The sequence below is a fragment of the Anopheles ziemanni genome, chromosome 3, assembly GCF_943734765.1.
Source record: "Anopheles ziemanni chromosome 3, idAnoZiCoDA_A2_x.2, whole genome shotgun sequence".
Classification (NCBI taxonomy): domain Eukaryota; kingdom Metazoa; phylum Arthropoda; class Insecta; order Diptera; family Culicidae; genus Anopheles; species Anopheles ziemanni.
In genome coordinates this window covers 32,310,573-32,327,955 of record NC_080706.1, presented here as the reverse complement: position 1 = coordinate 32,327,955, position 17,383 = coordinate 32,310,573, and positions in this window count along the sequence as shown.

Here is a 17,383-nt window from a genome sequence, read left to right as displayed (position 1 = left end):
GAAACGACTTTCTTTTTTTGCACACAAACCCTCTCAGCTGTTGTCGGAATGAAAATCGCGCCAATCTCCTCATCGGTTATCAGGGAACGGAAGTATCGATTTGAAACACGATGGTAAGCTTTTGCGAAGTTTTAACGTAAACTCTAAACCAAAAAAATTGCGAAGACGCCATTCGGAAACACATCCGGAGAGTGTTTCCATGCCAACAACGGTTGGAAGCGCTTCTTCAGTGCCGACTGCGGCGTTTTGCTAGAAGATGGCGTGGAACTTCGTCTTTTTTATTTAATCTTCCTTTACCCCTTACGCTGAGAGCAAAGTTGGGCAATCAATTATTCGACGCGGGATGAAATGGGGACATTCAATGTCAACACCGTTGTCCAGAGCCAAAAACGGGGATGGCTCAGTTGAATCTTTTCTGTTCATTTCTTAAAGTTTGCTTGATACATTTGTTTCAAATCGGACGATTTACTTTTAATTTACGATTTCAACATGATATACGGTTCCACCGCACGATTGGTGAACAAAGTAGAAAAACTAGAGAAACTTCAAGGCAGGCAAAAGTATGCGCCGAACTAGCACTTCTACAGCCGGTATAAATTGTCGCTCTTAGAAAGTTCTGTTTCGAAACAATGAAGCAATCCCGGACACACATATCCGGCGGGTAGAAAAGCGTGCTAAGAAAACTTTCTTCCTAATCCGAACCTCTTTAGGGGGAGGCACCCGAAAGGAAAACAAGGGAATTGCTTTATTTATCACAGTACACTCAAATTCATCATCACTCTGTCAGCACCAGGGGCAGAACTGTTTGTTTCTGGTCGGTCTTCCGTTGGCTCCTGTCCTCTCTCCCTTTCCCCCAACCGATCCACTCCTTTGGAGTGTGTTTGATGACGTTACGGATTAGGTTTGGGAACTTGGACTGGAGCATCGGTTTCCGCACGACGAAACACACAGCCCCGGGGCAACCTGCGGGCTTCGGTTGTGTTTTGTGCACGGACCGTTTTCTGTGTGGTTGTGGATGTGTGTGCTTTTCGGGAGTGGCCACTTCACACGAGCTTTGCAAAGATCCAATGCCCGGAAAACGTTCCGCAGACGACGGAGTGGAGCGTTGATTTATGGTTTCCACTTAAGCCAAGTGAAAGACTCGGAACGGATCACAGACCAAGTGAGAGTGTCCTTGTACCCCTTGTGCCGTGTCCCGATGCACTGGCAATGCTTCCAAAAGTTTCGTTTGGATGTTTGGAAATAAATTTCCCATCGTTTTGAACGGCACGCTTTTGGCTCGCCATTGTTGCGGTTTTAGTTTCGGAACTGTTACAATTGTCAGTCGTGTTTTTCAAGGCTACCAAAGCAGAAGTAAGCTGGGGACATTTTCTTTCACCAAACAACTTCCCCCTGTTTTCTCCCTTGAAAATAGAACTCAGAACTGCTTTTTTGTTTCATAAAATAACGTTCAAATATTTCCCTTGTCACCGTCCTGCACCTTCATCATGCCAGCGGCACTAAAGATCACGGATGCAAAGCAAAATGCGGCAAAGACCTGAGCTTACCGGTATTGTATTTTCAGTATGAATATCAAATATTCCCAACCCGTAGCGTAAGTTTTCGTCGGGGCAGTTTTTGAAGTGGCCGGCACCGTCGAGCACATTGCATTTTCCCGTTGGCTATCCACTTTCGAGAACCGAGGACTCGGGAGTGCGGAAAGTCTCCGGAAAGGGGTAGGGTCAAAAGAAAAAGAAAACTCAACTCCTGATATTTCTTGTTTCAGTTCTGCGGTGGATTTGCAGTTCACATCCTCTGGCGAAACTCAAAACCCTCCTTGGACCCGGGCAGCTTTTGAACGAAACGATTCGACCCGAAAAATGCAATGGTCACTGGTGATTTGCTGGCCCCGCTAGCTCTGGGCGGGACATGAAAAGGGAAAATTGTACTCCTCCCTTCCAGGTGAGCCCCTTTTCTCAGTGATATTATATATCACATATATAATATTTGAATTTAAAGAGTGTTACGTTGTGACACCAGTTTCGAGAAAGGAAAAATTAGAAAAAGGAATTGTTGAAAGACAATTTTTCATCGAAATACTACTTGTTTGGTGATAGAATTGAGCTTTTCACATAAATTAATTTTGTTATTATTTAATATGTGCTACAGTTACATCTGTTTATAAAGCACAACGATTATCTTCAAGGACCTCACAGAATTATTTACATTTCTCATGAACGCACATTCGCCAACAACTTGCTAAACAAACGCGTAACACAAATATAGATCAGTTCCCACAAATCCCGAATGCTCGATTTTCAAACCCATTCACCACCATGTCGATTGGTTCGCTTTCGTGGTTTTGCTCGGTGACTCAATTAGTGGAATCCTTTCCCGCTTCAGTCGGTCAAGTCGCTGCGGTGTAGTAGGGTAATTCAATTAACCGCTCTAATCATTCCGATTTGCACATTTACCGGACGTGATCGGGTTCGGGGGAGGGGTTTCGGCGTGTCGAGTGCAAATTGCAATTGTTTGTCAAACATCTGAAACGCTGGGTCGAAATCCGGATGCGGTACGTTGTTAAACATTTGGTATAATATTTGAGTATATGGTTCACGCAAACATTGATGCGCATCGTCAAACATGCCTCAAACCATTTGGGTTATGAAGCATAGAGATTAGTGGTGGCAAATATGTCCCAAAGATGTACACTCGGTATTTCTTATTCTTAAGTTCCATCTGTTTTTATTTCCTTCTAGCTCATAACCTAGAAATACGAGTAAGATGTGTTTAGTTGTATTAGATAAATTGAATGATTATTAAAAAACATTACAAAAGATTTCCTTAGATGAGGTCATCCTTGTTTTCTTCGTGCGTTTATTGTATATATAACAAAATTGCCTCCTTAACATGATTCCTCACACCATTTGTTATAAAGATAATGCACTAACCTTGCGGCAGCTAATGGAAAAGTCGTAAAAAGTAGTCCATTTGGACGGTTTTTTTTTTCATTGTCGTTTTTTCACTTTTCCTCTACAGCTGGTCAACCAATCAAGAAACGATTTCTAGGAATGCATTAAAGATTTAAAGGTAAAATTGTGTGTCTCAATTAAGGTAGGTTTTTAAGTGTACCATAAAATTATCTTAGCCCCATCCTTACACGTTGAGTTTCTTCGAATGGTAATGAAACCATGGTGAAATATTAATATTTATGAGTAATTATTTAATCTGCTTGGTGCTTCGCTATTTATCTTCAATTTCACAGAAGATGAGCGCCAACGAAGTCGCATCAAAAGCACTTTAAAAAAACTTCGCGTTTCACAACTAATTGGAATTCGATGAAAATTTCCCTCCGTAGCTCACAGCGTAAAATAAAAATGAGCAGTTCGACTGCTCAAAGCTTGTGTGTTTCACAACGAAAGCTAATTACATTTCCATTGCTTGTGCTCGGTGGTAAACCTCTTCCCTCTTGCTTTCGTTTTACGCGACGGATTATGAAACCCGTTCTTGCGCCACGGAAATATTATCCTCGGGTTGCAGCGATCTGGTGAGAATCTGCTTACCTTTCATCGTTTGCGTGCAAATTTGCATTTGGCATTTATGGCCCTCGCTTTCCTCCAGTTGGGTGGAGCATAAGAAAATTCCTCTTTTCCCGATTGCACCAATGCCTATCGTTCATATTTTGGCTCCTTAAAGGACACGTCTTGGGTTGGGTATTTACCGATGCTAGACGATCCTGAGACGGGCAGATGGGCTCTGCTTTCCGTCACGCCAAAGTCGGAAAACCAGATGCGGTGCCAGCTGACGGGGTTTATTGTCTGAAATATTTAACCACACCAACCGCAGCGCATCCTTCGGGATGTGCGATGCAACTGCAAGCTGATGGTGAAAACGTTGTGCAAATATTTGACGAGTCGAGTGAGCGGAAACGGGATGAAAGATGCAAAGTACCATTTTCGCTCCACAAAATGTTTATCTACGTCGTGGAACTGTGTTTTTATGTTATTCAGACTCGAAGCGAGTGTGTAAATATTTTTCCAGATAAAGTGTGCATATTTCGCAGCTTAACTGATTCATCTTGTTTTGATACAAAATATATGGGACAAGATGGAAAGGAACGAAAAGCGACAGGGGAGTCGAACAAACATTCTCATCAACACCATGGCGAACAGCTGCAGCTGCGTTGTTACCTCCCTCCGTAAGTTGAGATTCATCAGGATCTACACACACCCGCACCCGTGGACGTGGTCGGGCGGATGTTTAGCATGCTCGGAAGGTGATATATTACCGGTTGGGAGCGTCGCTTGTTGCCTGCTTGTAAATTGTCTTGTTTCCTGTTCTGCATTTTACGAGCGCTATTTAATGATTCCGCACGCCTGTGTGCCCCCTCCTGAAACCCGCTGCGGAAGGCTTCGGTGTCTACCCTCTCCCAGCAACCGTCCGCAAGTTTCTGGCGTGGTGTAATGCACTGCCGCAATAAATGCCATTTCTCGCGTTATGGAGTGTTAATTGAAAATTATGTGTAAAGTTGGATGGATTTTTGCCCGTTTTTTTTTTTTTTGTAAAGTTGTGAATGATGTCCAATCATGCGTGATAAAATCCATGGTAATCAGGAGGCTTAACATGAAATATCTTGCTACTCTTTTTACATGAATTTGCATTTGATATGTTTTCGGAGGTAGATATTACGCTTATAGGGTTTTACTGTTTATACAAATCGTTTTAGTTTACTTTGAAAACCCTTTCGATAACATATTTTCTCTAATTAAATATTTGATATCTGATAGTTTTAAAATATTATGTTATAGTAAATTCACAGATTTTAAAAATTTTTCCAAAGTAAGAAAACATAATTTTATTGCTAAGATAACCTTTTCAGTTGGTTCAAATTACAAATTTACTGAAACTGATAAAGCTTTGCTCTGTACTATGCGATCAAAACTAACTATGCAAAATTTTAACTTATTGCTAATGAACAATACGCCTCTATCCTGATTTGTTGCTCAATGTGTATTCCAACTCACATTTCTAAGATCTTTTCTAAAATTTGAACTGTTATTTCGAAAAATAGAAATATTATTTTTAAAATTTTACTAAACTTGCTAGTTAATCTCCCAGGCTTTTTGCTGAAACTTTAATCAAAAAAGTGGCAATGGAAATCCCCACCCATCTGATAGTGCCTCACTTCAGGTGTGCTTCGGTTTGTGTTCCGTCCAAAAAACGAACCAAACGAAAACCATCCCCGGGCGTACGATTTGAACGCTTCGGAACATCATTTTGCTCTCCATTCGCGTCGTTTGTTTATGAGCACGCGTTCCACGCGTCGCAAAAATCGAACCAGATGAAGCGTAAACGTCCAATTCGTACGAGGCCGAGAGTCGGTGCCAAAAACAGGCAACCATTCAGTCCTCATGAGCGACGTGCCGGTCGGGATCGATCCGGTTCATAAAAACCGATGCCTCCCGGGTGCCATCAACACGGGGACAAAATCAATCTGTGCACTCCCGGTTTTTGGCCAGTGTATATTTTAGTTTAAATGCACTCCGGGCACTGCTGCACATGGTGATGAAAGTGGGATGGGTAGGGTTCTCTCGTCTGTCGACTTCGTCGAAATACCAAAACCCGAGTGGTGGGAGTGACATATTTGTAGAGTCGTCAAGGTAGAGTTTTGCATACGAGTGCCAGGTGACACATTGCGATGCGGAAAAGTATCCAGAGTGGCAAGTCTGGATGGATCCATGAATAAACAATCAGGCCTTCGACTGTCAGGATGATTTATACATCACTACTTTGGTGCAATTGATTGGTAATTTGAAGGAAGTACCTATTTTGATGTAAAATTAATGGAAACCGAATTGTTGGTTGCAACAAAACAGTGGAAGGCGTTAGTTGAAAATAATTGTTTCTACACTCTAATAACATTACCCTTGTGAAATGAAACGTTAGGTTGTCCATACATTGAATGTCAATGGTCGATGCAATATCAAATGAAATGCTTCTCGACCCACCCCAAGTGCTGAAATGCTGCTCGATCAATAAACGATTCAACGGGCTCTTCTCGGTACATACAAGCGCTCGCAAGCCCTCGCTAAATGTGAATAGGAATCGGATGTTTTGATCACCCAAAGCCGTTCGTTCACGCTCCGTTTTAAAATCAAAACTCAGGTGTTGTGCAGGTCCGAGTGCTCCACATTCAACGGTAAGTAAGATTAAAAGCTTTTTTGCCAGTTACGAGATCACAGCAACAGTCAACAAGTAAATTGGCGATGTCGAACGGACGGACGATGTCCAACATCCAGCGATGGCAATCGATACCTGGCCGTATTGAATGCTGATGCAGGCGAATGTTCTGCCATCGAACCGCGAAAACTCGCGTTTGCGGATTCGTGTTGGCTTCCGTCTGCCATTGCAAATGGCTGATGTATCCGAGGCGAGAGCGAAAAATGAAAAACGCGTTTGATGTGCAAAGCGCACTTCAAAGCGGCCGCTTGTGCACATTTCCCGAATGCAGTTTCTCTTCCATACAACGCTGTTCAAACGCACTTAATAAAATTGGGATGCATTCGATGCAGCTTGCTTTTCGTTACGTTGTTCAATGGTATAAAATAGACTTAGTTAAACTTGCAACATGGCTTAAGTTCAACATTCAACTTCATCGGGGTTAGGTAAAATGACCTCCTAAAGTAAAATAAAAAATATTTCATGGTCTTTCGTTACTCGTAAACCAACCAACCACTTCATACTTAACCGAAGCTTGCTTTTGCATTTGATTCAAAGAACCAAAAGTTTGTTAGTATCCTCCGCTTAATTGTGCTGAGCTAATTGTGTAGCTGTTTTCTTTCATGTCAGACTGCACACCTTCTCCGCGAACGACAAGAGAACATGAAAAATGTAGTTGCACACGATTGCCCTTTTTTCAAACGATTTTCTAACGTTTCTGGACAGGGGGTTTTCTTTTTATTTTATTTTAATTTCCTCTTTCTCGGGCCACACATTAGGATGAGCTCAGAACGGTTGGGAAAGGGTTTGTTAGGAAAAACACTTTGCATAGACCGGCGGACAAAATAACCACCAACGTGCGCCTGAGGTGGTCTATCGTTTCACGGGTTTTCATGGGTGAAACGCGAAGTGGCAGACAAAAACATTACAAGCTTTTCCGATGTTCAGCTTAGCTTCACTTCCAATCTGCTGGTGGAATTGTTTTCCAGGTCCTGCGGCATGCGGTACGTTTCGGGGGGTGTGGAGTGAGGCTACGAGAAAGTGCCGCTGGGGTCGAGTTTGACCCCTTCCACATCCACCCCTACTCATTGGTCGGGGTGGTGTCAACTGAAGCTTGTAATTTAAAACGTCACTGTTGCTCCCACACATCCGGTGGAGCTCTTGGGTTCGGTTGACGGGGACCGGCTGCTTGGGTTACACGATCTACGCCAGCTAGAACTCGGTGGAAGTGTTTTTCGATGTAGTGCTGTTGTTGTTATAGCTCGTGGCTTGATGCTGTTTTTCCTCCTTCACAACAATGCTTCTGACAATGTTGCAAGTGTTTTATTCTAAGCTGCCCGACAGGCACTATTTTCCCGCCTTCCCTTCGTTCGGCTCGAACTTTTTTCATTCCAAATTAACCGAATGGAAAGTTCCTGCTTGAACTTGTGAGTGTTTCTGCTAAAGCTCCTTTGTAAGCAGAATGTACTTGGTATGAAGCGAATGCTTCACAAGCGATCGTGTCGTTCGGATGCTTTATCATTACAGATGCTCTTTACCCAACGTACATACGTGATTTTCCACTGGAATGCAATTTATTTATTGAAAACCAGTTTAGGTCGAAATGTAGCGAAAGGATTAGCTACGATTGTTCTCCTAATGTGGTTACTTTTTCAATACTGTTTTGCAGTTCAAATGCATCAACAAAAGAAGATCTCAACGTCATTAACATTGCTCTGCTTTTCATTTTTTTTTTTCACCTCATTGCGAATGGTTTTCTACTATGTTGTCGCTGGTTGAAAACCGTTTCCGTTGTTACCCGAGTATTGCACGAAATTGAATTACATCGGTTTTTATCCATCCTTTCTCACAACTGAAATGAGAAAAGACACAACAGCCGGAGTGACTGTTCTAGGGAAGCTTGTTTTGTTTTCTACTCTAAAAAATATTCCTAAGGAAGAAAAATGTTTGAAAAGTAAACAAAATGGACATTCTTTTCGTTGCTGTAGCGTTAGAAAGCGGTTTATTAGGATACACCTTTCCGACTTGGAATGAAATCCAACGGTTAATGCTCGAAAGGAATGCCGGTTTGTAGATTTGGATTATGTTTGAGCCATCTCACGAACATCATTGCAACAAACCTTTTTATAAAGTTGTTTTAAGGTTAATCAGAGCCGTAGGGATGTCTTACGGCGAGTCTCTTATTGCATAATTTGAATTTCTTCGAAATGTGCGAGTATGCCTAGTTGAGTTTTAAAACTGAGCGTATTTTTTAGAAGCAACCACAATTTAAAAAACCAAGGAGCAAGAAAACTGTCTCTGTTAATTATGACTTATGACTAACTTTACATTTTTATGTTACTCTCCTTCTTATAGATTATTTCTGTAAAACTTTGAGTAACACAGTTATTTCTTTCACACCAAAACTATGCATCTTTAACGTATCTACTAATTGTATAGTTAAATAATGCATCCCTCCTAAAGCGTGTTTCATCCAGGTGTCCGTGTGAAATGAATTTATTACTTAGCTGCTATGATTAATCACTGTACCAACGGATGCTGTCGCGGCTAGTAATGTGACTAGTCCGGGGATCGTTAATTTCTTCCCCACATGCCCACGCGCACCGCACGGGATGGCGCAACGGAAGTGACGTTGTCCATGTTGTCCGTGTCGCGTCCATCATTGCGACGATGTTTGGCACCGATTAATCACGCACCATTCCAGTGCTACTAGGTTTTCACACTGATTCTTGTTGAATCACGTTAAACACGGAAATGGTAACGCATTGCTTACGACAAGTTTTGAGTAAGTGTTCGAATGCATAGTTTTAATTTTACCCAGAGATTCAGTTTTGGTTCATCTCAAAAGCATAAAGTTTGTCTCCTTTTGAACGTATTATTCAATTTCTTCTTTCAAATGTTACTGAATCAAAACATTTGCAAATTAAAATCAACTTACATCTCAGTGTCTTGTTACACTCTCAAGTATAAACTCGATCATGAAGAGATTAGCATACTCTGCTAGTCATTCCTAGAATCCCAACTAATCTATACCTCCCTCAGCGCAACGATTGATATTCTCCAAAGTGTAAGCACTCATTAAATCATAATTGATGAGAAAAATTGAAGACAGGAACATTCGATCATGATACGGAAAGCGGTGCGACGGAATTGATTGAATGCTAGGTGACAATGGAAATTCACACACGACACCGCTGTTGGTTCACCGTTAGCTTTGTGATTGTCTCACCATGGAAAACCGCAATGATTTTCCTGGTATCACACCATTATCGCACTCTTGTACTTCACAGTGTGATGCGGGAGTTTTCCATTTCCATAACGACAATCAGACCTACCTGCTCAGTGCGTGTTACTGATGGTGACTACACCTTTTCCATAGAGGTTCGCGGTTAATGCTTTCTCCGTCGCGTGTTAAACGAAATGGGCGTATATCTACGGAAAATTACTGGTGCGAAAAGTTGTGTGTTTCGAAAAGCTAACGTTAGATCAATTGACATACATTGAAGTAATACTGGTACCTTACCAGCCCGTTTTAACAATTATTCGCTTCAGAATTATGTTTTATGTAAGTTTGTTTAATTTGTTGTAATCACTTGATTGCACTTGCTTGCCTTCTTCACTGGTTGCCTAGGAATCCACCATATCTTTGTTCGCCCATTTTCCGGTATCGGTTGCCTTTTTCCTGCCCAACGGCAAATATCTCTCTGCACCGGAAACGGTCTATCGATCGGTTGTTTTGTGACTGCTGCACTGGAACGATTGTATGCTGCCTTTCGGGAAGTTCTTAGTGTCAGGCAGATGCGTACCCAATCGAACAAAGATGATTTAGAACCCGATTGAACCGCGACTTACTAGTTGCCATTTTGATAACCAACAACGAGGCAATAAGTTGTTCTAATGGCCGTTCGTTCTAGGGAGACAAAGTGTGAACGTGGTTGGTTTAGCGTTGGTTGGCAACGCTTTTTGTTGGTGTTGGTGGTGGTTTGATTGTACTTGACAGCATCGTTACTCCATTTAACCGCATGATGACTGATTATAACGCATCAGTGACTTAAGGAGTAGTTTTTGTCAACGACTGAATTTGAATGTGGTTAATGAGTTTGAGTGAAAACGGTAGCAAAAATCTAAACTGAACCATTTTGCTGATCCATCTGCAGTCATCATGTTGTCGTGCGTGGCAAAGTGTTAAACCCCAGCGTGATGCATTGTGTGGTTTTCAACATAAACATATACAACAGTTTTCGGAAAATGGGATCTGCTGAAAAATTATAGTTTGAAAACCACAATAGCTTATTAATACTGCTATAATTATTTTTGATACAAATAAATTAACTCAGTGATCGAAGACGTAGGAGTATTTATGTATTTTCATAAATATTTTGAAATATGATTATATCAAATGAAAATAATTGAAAATGTTTGTGCATCTCTAGAAGTTGCCTTTCGTGTTGTTTGTTTCATGTACTTAAACAAACTTCATTTTAGATGATAGTTTTTGCCGTCATATAAAAACTTTCACAACCAAAGGAAGACTGTGAGAAAATACACAAAAAGCAAGACTCATCTTCTCTTCGGAATGACTATCATTTTATTTAGAAAACAAATGTGCCAAGCATTCTATTTAGCTAAGAAGTGCTACGCACGCTTTCGGTCGACCATTAGAACACAGAAAACATTTAACGATACCAATTAGTGTTAATGATCCTGAATGTTTTTGTCTCTTTCTGAACCGTGGGTATATCGATCTCTCCCCCTTGGTTCCCATTTCTGTCGTGAAGCGTGTCAAATCATCAAGCCTGTAATTGTCTTACGATGTAAGATTTACGCTTCGCCGTTGTTCGCCTGTGAGAAAAACTTCGCTCTGGTTGTGAGCAGATAGATTTACCTGAAGTTATTTGTAGCGACTATTTTGATTATTTTATCACTCATGCGACTAAGGAAAAATTCAACCAAATACGAGTTAAACATGAGAACAAATGACCCAGGCAATCCCGAGAATACATTTGCTAAGGCAAAACAATCCTTGGACAGTATCGCCATCGTTGCGCTTATTTTATTGTTTCATTCTACATTTACATGTACATTAAACATCGCGTATAAATTGAGCATGTCCGTGTATGGAAATCCAAAATATGGCCATCGTTTATTACGCACGATAAGCGTTTGTCTGGAGGTCATTTTGCATTCCGATCAGATTTAGGTGTTGTAGCGGATCGATTTACGATTGCCCCCACGGTCGATAAGATCGGATGTGCTAACCTTTGCGAACGAATACCTCACGTTTGAATTTTGAGCATGAATCAACCAACCTTCACAGCACTGAACAAACTCGGGGAAATGTATCATTTTTGAGTAAAGTTAAAAATTGAGGAAAACTAAGACAAAATCTCTTTTCCATTCTAACAGAGAGCAGTTCATTTCAGTTTATGAGACAGTTAAGGAAAGATCAAACAACTGAAAAAAACTGCCCTTCAAACAGGACGCTCTTTCAATCGAAGCCTGCATAATCCTTCTTAAACATCACGCCCAATTTTTTTTTGTGTTATTGAAACTAACTTCGGCTGGAATGATCTCTTAAATCTCTTCTCCGCCTTCCGTCGCGTTGACTGGGTAATGTTGAAAAACTTTTCACCTGCCACAGATACAATCTTCTTCTTCCATTCCCGCCTATGCCTTGGCAATGGTTTTATGTTTTTGTTTTGTTTTCTTTTTCTGTGGCATGCTGTCGTGTGAGACTAAGTGGTTTCATTATTGTTCTATGTCTTCCAATATCCCATAAATCCTGTCACCGGTCTTAAAATAGTGTCGAATTGTTGAATGGAAATTATAAAGAAGTAAAACTAAAAGAAAGCGTAAAATCATATCAAATAGAAAATAAGTAGCTTTAAAAAGAATTTCTTTTCACTGACGGCAAAATAAAGTCAAACAATCGATTGCGGAACGCAACCCAGATTGGTAACTCATCGGAGAGGATTCCACGTTACCCGTGCCACCTCGTGGCAATTATTGAATACGGTAAGTTCAAACTCAAAAACAAAAACAACGTTAAAATATGTCTTTGCCAGCCCATCTAGCTGTCCAAGTGGCTTTTGATAACACGCTAACACTTTACGCACGGCTTGTTTACAACCCGAACCGATGGTCAGGGTTGGCCGGGGTCAACAACTTTTACTGGCTGAAAATGACCAACAATAATTCAGGAACCAGTAGCGCACATGCTGCCCGTGATCCTTGGAGGTTGGTTCGATGTTCTGGCTTGTAATGGAGGTTGCAATGAATTATGGGTGGAAGTTTGCAAATTAAATGCCTAACTTCGTGCTTCAACCTGCGGTAACGATGGGTACGGCTGGAGGCAACAGTATCGAACTACGGTACCGAAAAATATTTATTACTAATTAATGTTGGAGTTCAGGATGATGGGAGAATATAGCGATAAGACCAAAGGGTCTTTGAAAAGTATGCGAAGTTATGTGGTCAAATTTATCAACAACGACGTATTATGTCAGAGCAATCACGTGTCCTGTTTTTACTCTACTATTGCGTTATTCGTTTGACGTTCTATACACAAGCTGCCAGTAAAATTAGAGAAGTTGTCTCCGTTTTTTTTTTCTTTTAATTTTGATCCCCCTCAAATATGCAGATGACAAGAAAACGTTTCATGACGGTTGATGAAATTAATGACAATAGCGTGAACCAATCAAGAAAATACTGTGGAATGCAAAGTCAGACTTTCATCCTGCAGTACACAAAACAACAGACAAGAGAACGAAGAAAATAACGAAGGTCTATCTCGTAAAAAAATGGAACACATAGTAATTTGTATGCAAATTTTTGGCGCCAATTAAATTTTTCTGCTGGATCTGCAGATGCTTCGTTTTCTTACCTTTCTCTTCCAGTTCAGTTTATTGAGAGCGATAAAGGTAGAAAGCAAAACCTAGTCATTTTATTTAAAATCGATTTTGATTAGCTTTCAAAAATTAAACGAAAAAATAATCCATCACTGGCATGCGAGGACTAACTTTTTAATCTTCATTATAGTGAGTGTTCTGGACAGGTTTTGTTCTCTTGATTGTATGTTTTACTAGAACACAATGTTTTACTATTTTTAAGTTTCGTTAATCTTGTTGGATTTCATGGTCCCTCAGGAGGCTAATTAGTAACATTACACAGAATAACTAATCATGGTAGTAAAAGGAGATAGCATTAGGCGAGTTTTAATAATTTTCCAAATTCTCTGTGTTTCTTACACTAGGTGTGTAAGTAGAAAAAATTCAATACAATGCCTAGCGTGTGCAAGTATGGCACTTCCTTTCCCACCAAGAAGCGCAAGGTGCGAGAAAGTATTTCTTCTTCAGGATGAAGAAAAAAGAGACATACTGTAGTCCGGAAAAACCGCTTATAAGGTGAAGGGGATATTCTCTACCAAGACAGAATGATGACTTCAATGTCACCTTTGTTCAATACTGGCAGCTTTTCGTTGCTATTTTTCAATGTTTTTTTATGTTGATCGCTTCAATTACAAGATGAAACACTGTTTGAAGTTAGGAAGCGGGTGAAGCACGTACCGTAGACATAGAAATCGGGTCTTACGGATTTTTCGCAGAGATAGCTTCGATTAAGAAAGGTGGATTTTTTCAATGAAAAAATTGAGGAACGAGAATATTTCAATCCTATTAAATAATGCTTTTGCTGAGTATTTCAGAATGCAACTCATGCTTTTGAAACCACTTGAATTTTGATATACGGTTATTAGATTATGTTTACTTAAGTCAACTTTTATATTCACTCAATTTGAGACTACTCAAAACCAACTGAAAATTTATGAATGAACGCTCTTTCAGTACAGTGTGAACTCGGGTTTTATCCTGTTTTCAAACATCGAGAGACAAACAAACACACACCAAAATAACTGTCGTAGTCGACAGACTAGTGTTTGTGTTCAAGTATTTCCCCTCCATTCATTCGAAAGCCGAAGAGTATTCGACTTTCCCCAGGCTTCATTCGCAATTTCTGTCAATTTTCGGCAGCAAACAGATGAGTTCATGAGTTGTACTCTCCTTATGAAGCGAAAAGGATTTAGTAATGTTTCAGCCCTGCTCCTATTTTTTAATGATGAAATCCAGCTTCATGTTGGATGATATTATCATAACAAAGTGCCGATCCGTAAACTTTTCATACGTCTATAACGAGACTGAGGGATTTCGGTCCACCCAGAAACCCAGATTGGAGGACGTGGAGAAACTGAAAAACTTGTCCAATGGAAAAGTTTACTCAGTCAAGTGGAACCTCTCACCAAACGAGGAACTCAAACATGGAGCAGCGACATGTTTTTTATGCAGCAGCTCAACGCTAGACGGCACGGAAAATCATTTGTAATGATCGTCATACTTCATGCTAAAACACCTTCAGGATGCTCTAACGTGTTTGTCTAGGGTAGACACTCTCCGTTGGTGAGTTATCCCAGATTCGTCTGTTGGAGAATGAGATGTAGCAGCAGCTACGGGGCTACAACATTTCTTACGATTTGTTAGCCTCTTCTTCGGCTCCAAGTTGGGTTAGGTCAATACTAGCTCATGCCCTTGAAAGCATTTATGACGATAGCAAGTCTTCCGTAGTACTTTTTTATGTTAAGGATGGCATCTCCACTCTTGTTAGACTTTTTTCCCTCCGTACTCACGCCTCGGCCCAACATTCAATGGGGAGAGTGGGGTTAAAACATTTGAGAACGATAAGCACCAGAACCGTAACGAATCACTGCGAACGTGATGGATTGATTGATGTGATGAGGCGTAAGTAACGCTCGGGATAGGCAAACGGTTGTCATAGGCTTGTAGGAATCAAGTAAATGGCCAAGTTCGTTTGATAAATGCTTCATACGTGTCGTAAGGGAAACCAAGAGAGGTGAGAATATTTAATTGGGTGTAAATCGCTACGATAACCGTTTTATCCGTATGTTGGGTAATTGTTTTATTTATATAAGGCACAAGAAAAATTGTTAGATAATCGATTTGGTTCAATTCAAATTCACTGTTTTCACCAGCGAAACGCCGTCGGAAAACTCTTGGGCCTACTCAAACATCCATTCGGTCTCCATTATCAACCCGACAGCTTCCGCTGATGCTTTTACTGTCCACTTTCCACGGTCCGATGATGTGTTACGGTCGCAAATGTCTTTCATCGTCAACGTGTCACCCACTCAATAGGTCGGTTGGGGTTCCTTTACGGGCTACGTGTCACTGAAAAGTCCATTGGCCAAGAAAGCTTCCCGTTGATGCTGTCAGTTCTAGACACATTTGTTTTTTAAGTTCGATTCGATTTAAAAAGTTTATGTTATTTGCCACCAAGGGTTTCTGAGGAAACCTCTCATTTGAAACCATTTTTTCAAAGAGTTGTTGCGTTGAATGGGACGCGATGGACAGTTCGATACGTGAGGGTGCGATTATGGTTGCTTAAATGGGCGACATTGGTTGAAAAGGTTCTCTAAAGGAAGACAATATCTAAGACGGCCTTCAACGAGCACATCTAAGAAGATGGTCGTTTGCTTTCGAGGACCATTTAACACCATTTTTGCCAAATTTTATCCTAGTACGTGTCATTATAACAAACCCTATATGCTTAAAACAATAAAAAAATGACCAAAATCGTATGTTTTTTAAAGGAAGATGTGCCAAAAACACCCTCACGTAAAAAAAGAGTGTTTACAAACTGCGATAGCACGAATCGACAATGTCTGTTCATATTCCCACAATTATTTATCGTACTTCGGCACGGATGCCAACCGTTTACTTGTTTTTCGGTGCACCATCCGATGCGGACGCATTCGAATTAAGCGGGTATGGGGCTTTGACCAGGAAACCCTATACTGGCACATAAATCCTTGTCTGGGAGGCTCATTTTTCATGAAAACTCCTGCCGACTACCGTCCAGAACCACCGGGACCCCCATCTGCCGGTTGAAAGTGTTAAAAGTACCGGGCGCCTCCATCGGGTGGTTTGTCCGCGTTCGGTAGACTCCCCAATTTCTAGGGATTTTACTTTCATCAGTAACGCCACCGTACCGATGATGCTATGTATATGTGTTCGTCTGTGTGAATGTGTGTGTACGTACACCCGCAAAGAGCAGATGGTCCCGAATAGAGTTGTTCAGTTTTGCCCGAAGGATGCTCTCAGAAGTCCTTGAAAAGGGTCCAGCGTTAAATAATGTGTGGCTCGAACCAACTAGTTTTGGTTTCGCCGAATCAACCTATCAAATTTGGTTGTAGGCGTAGATTTCCTAATCATGCAGCAGAGTGTTTCCTTTTTGGTTGAAACGATAAGCTATCGTGCGGGAGGTATACACGACCGTCAGGATTTTGGCGCACGATGGTGGAGTAGATGGTGTTAACATTTTCATTTGCGTTGGAACTTTATTAAGCGTTGACACATTGGTAAAGTGGAACAGATTACCGACTTCGATCTTCGAATTGGGTTAGTTGTTAGAAAAATAGAATGCTTAAAGAATTCTCATTTGTCGATCGGAGAAACTTTTCCTGACCGATTTATGGAATGCATCACAGTGAAAATACTTTCGATAAGAAATTAGTTTTCTTTTTCGCAATATGAGATGCGGCGACGAGCAAATTGTTAAATGCTGTGATCATTCTAGTAAATTACACAAAGGCCTTTTGCCCTGTCACACACTTTCAATTTGCAATTCCAGAACTTCTGGTCCATTTTCTCACGTCAGTCGTAATCGATGGCCACTGTTGGACGCGAGGGAGGAATTGACGTCGCGAAAATGTTTCTTGGCTATGGGAAGAGACACTTGTACGTCGTCGTTACGATGGAACTCAATTGTCTTCACGAGATGTTTTTTGTCGGTTTGTTTCAAACAAGGCTTTGTAAGTTCACAGCCTTGGAATTTCATTCTATGCGATTAGTAAGAAATACAGGAATTTGTCCAACGAAACCAATGGAAATAAAGTAAAGAACAAAATGATTAAGTAGAAAAAATTTTCAGGCTTACGAATTTCCGGACATAGACGAATGATGTTCCGTAGTAGATGTTTTTGCGGTTTTTTGTAAATTGGCTTGCAAAATACTTTTTGACAAAATGATACAGAACCCGTCATTTTGGTGGCGAAAATACCCGGTCTGCGTAGCCAGTTTCATGCTGTAGGGTATGAAACTGAAGCGAAATTAGGGAC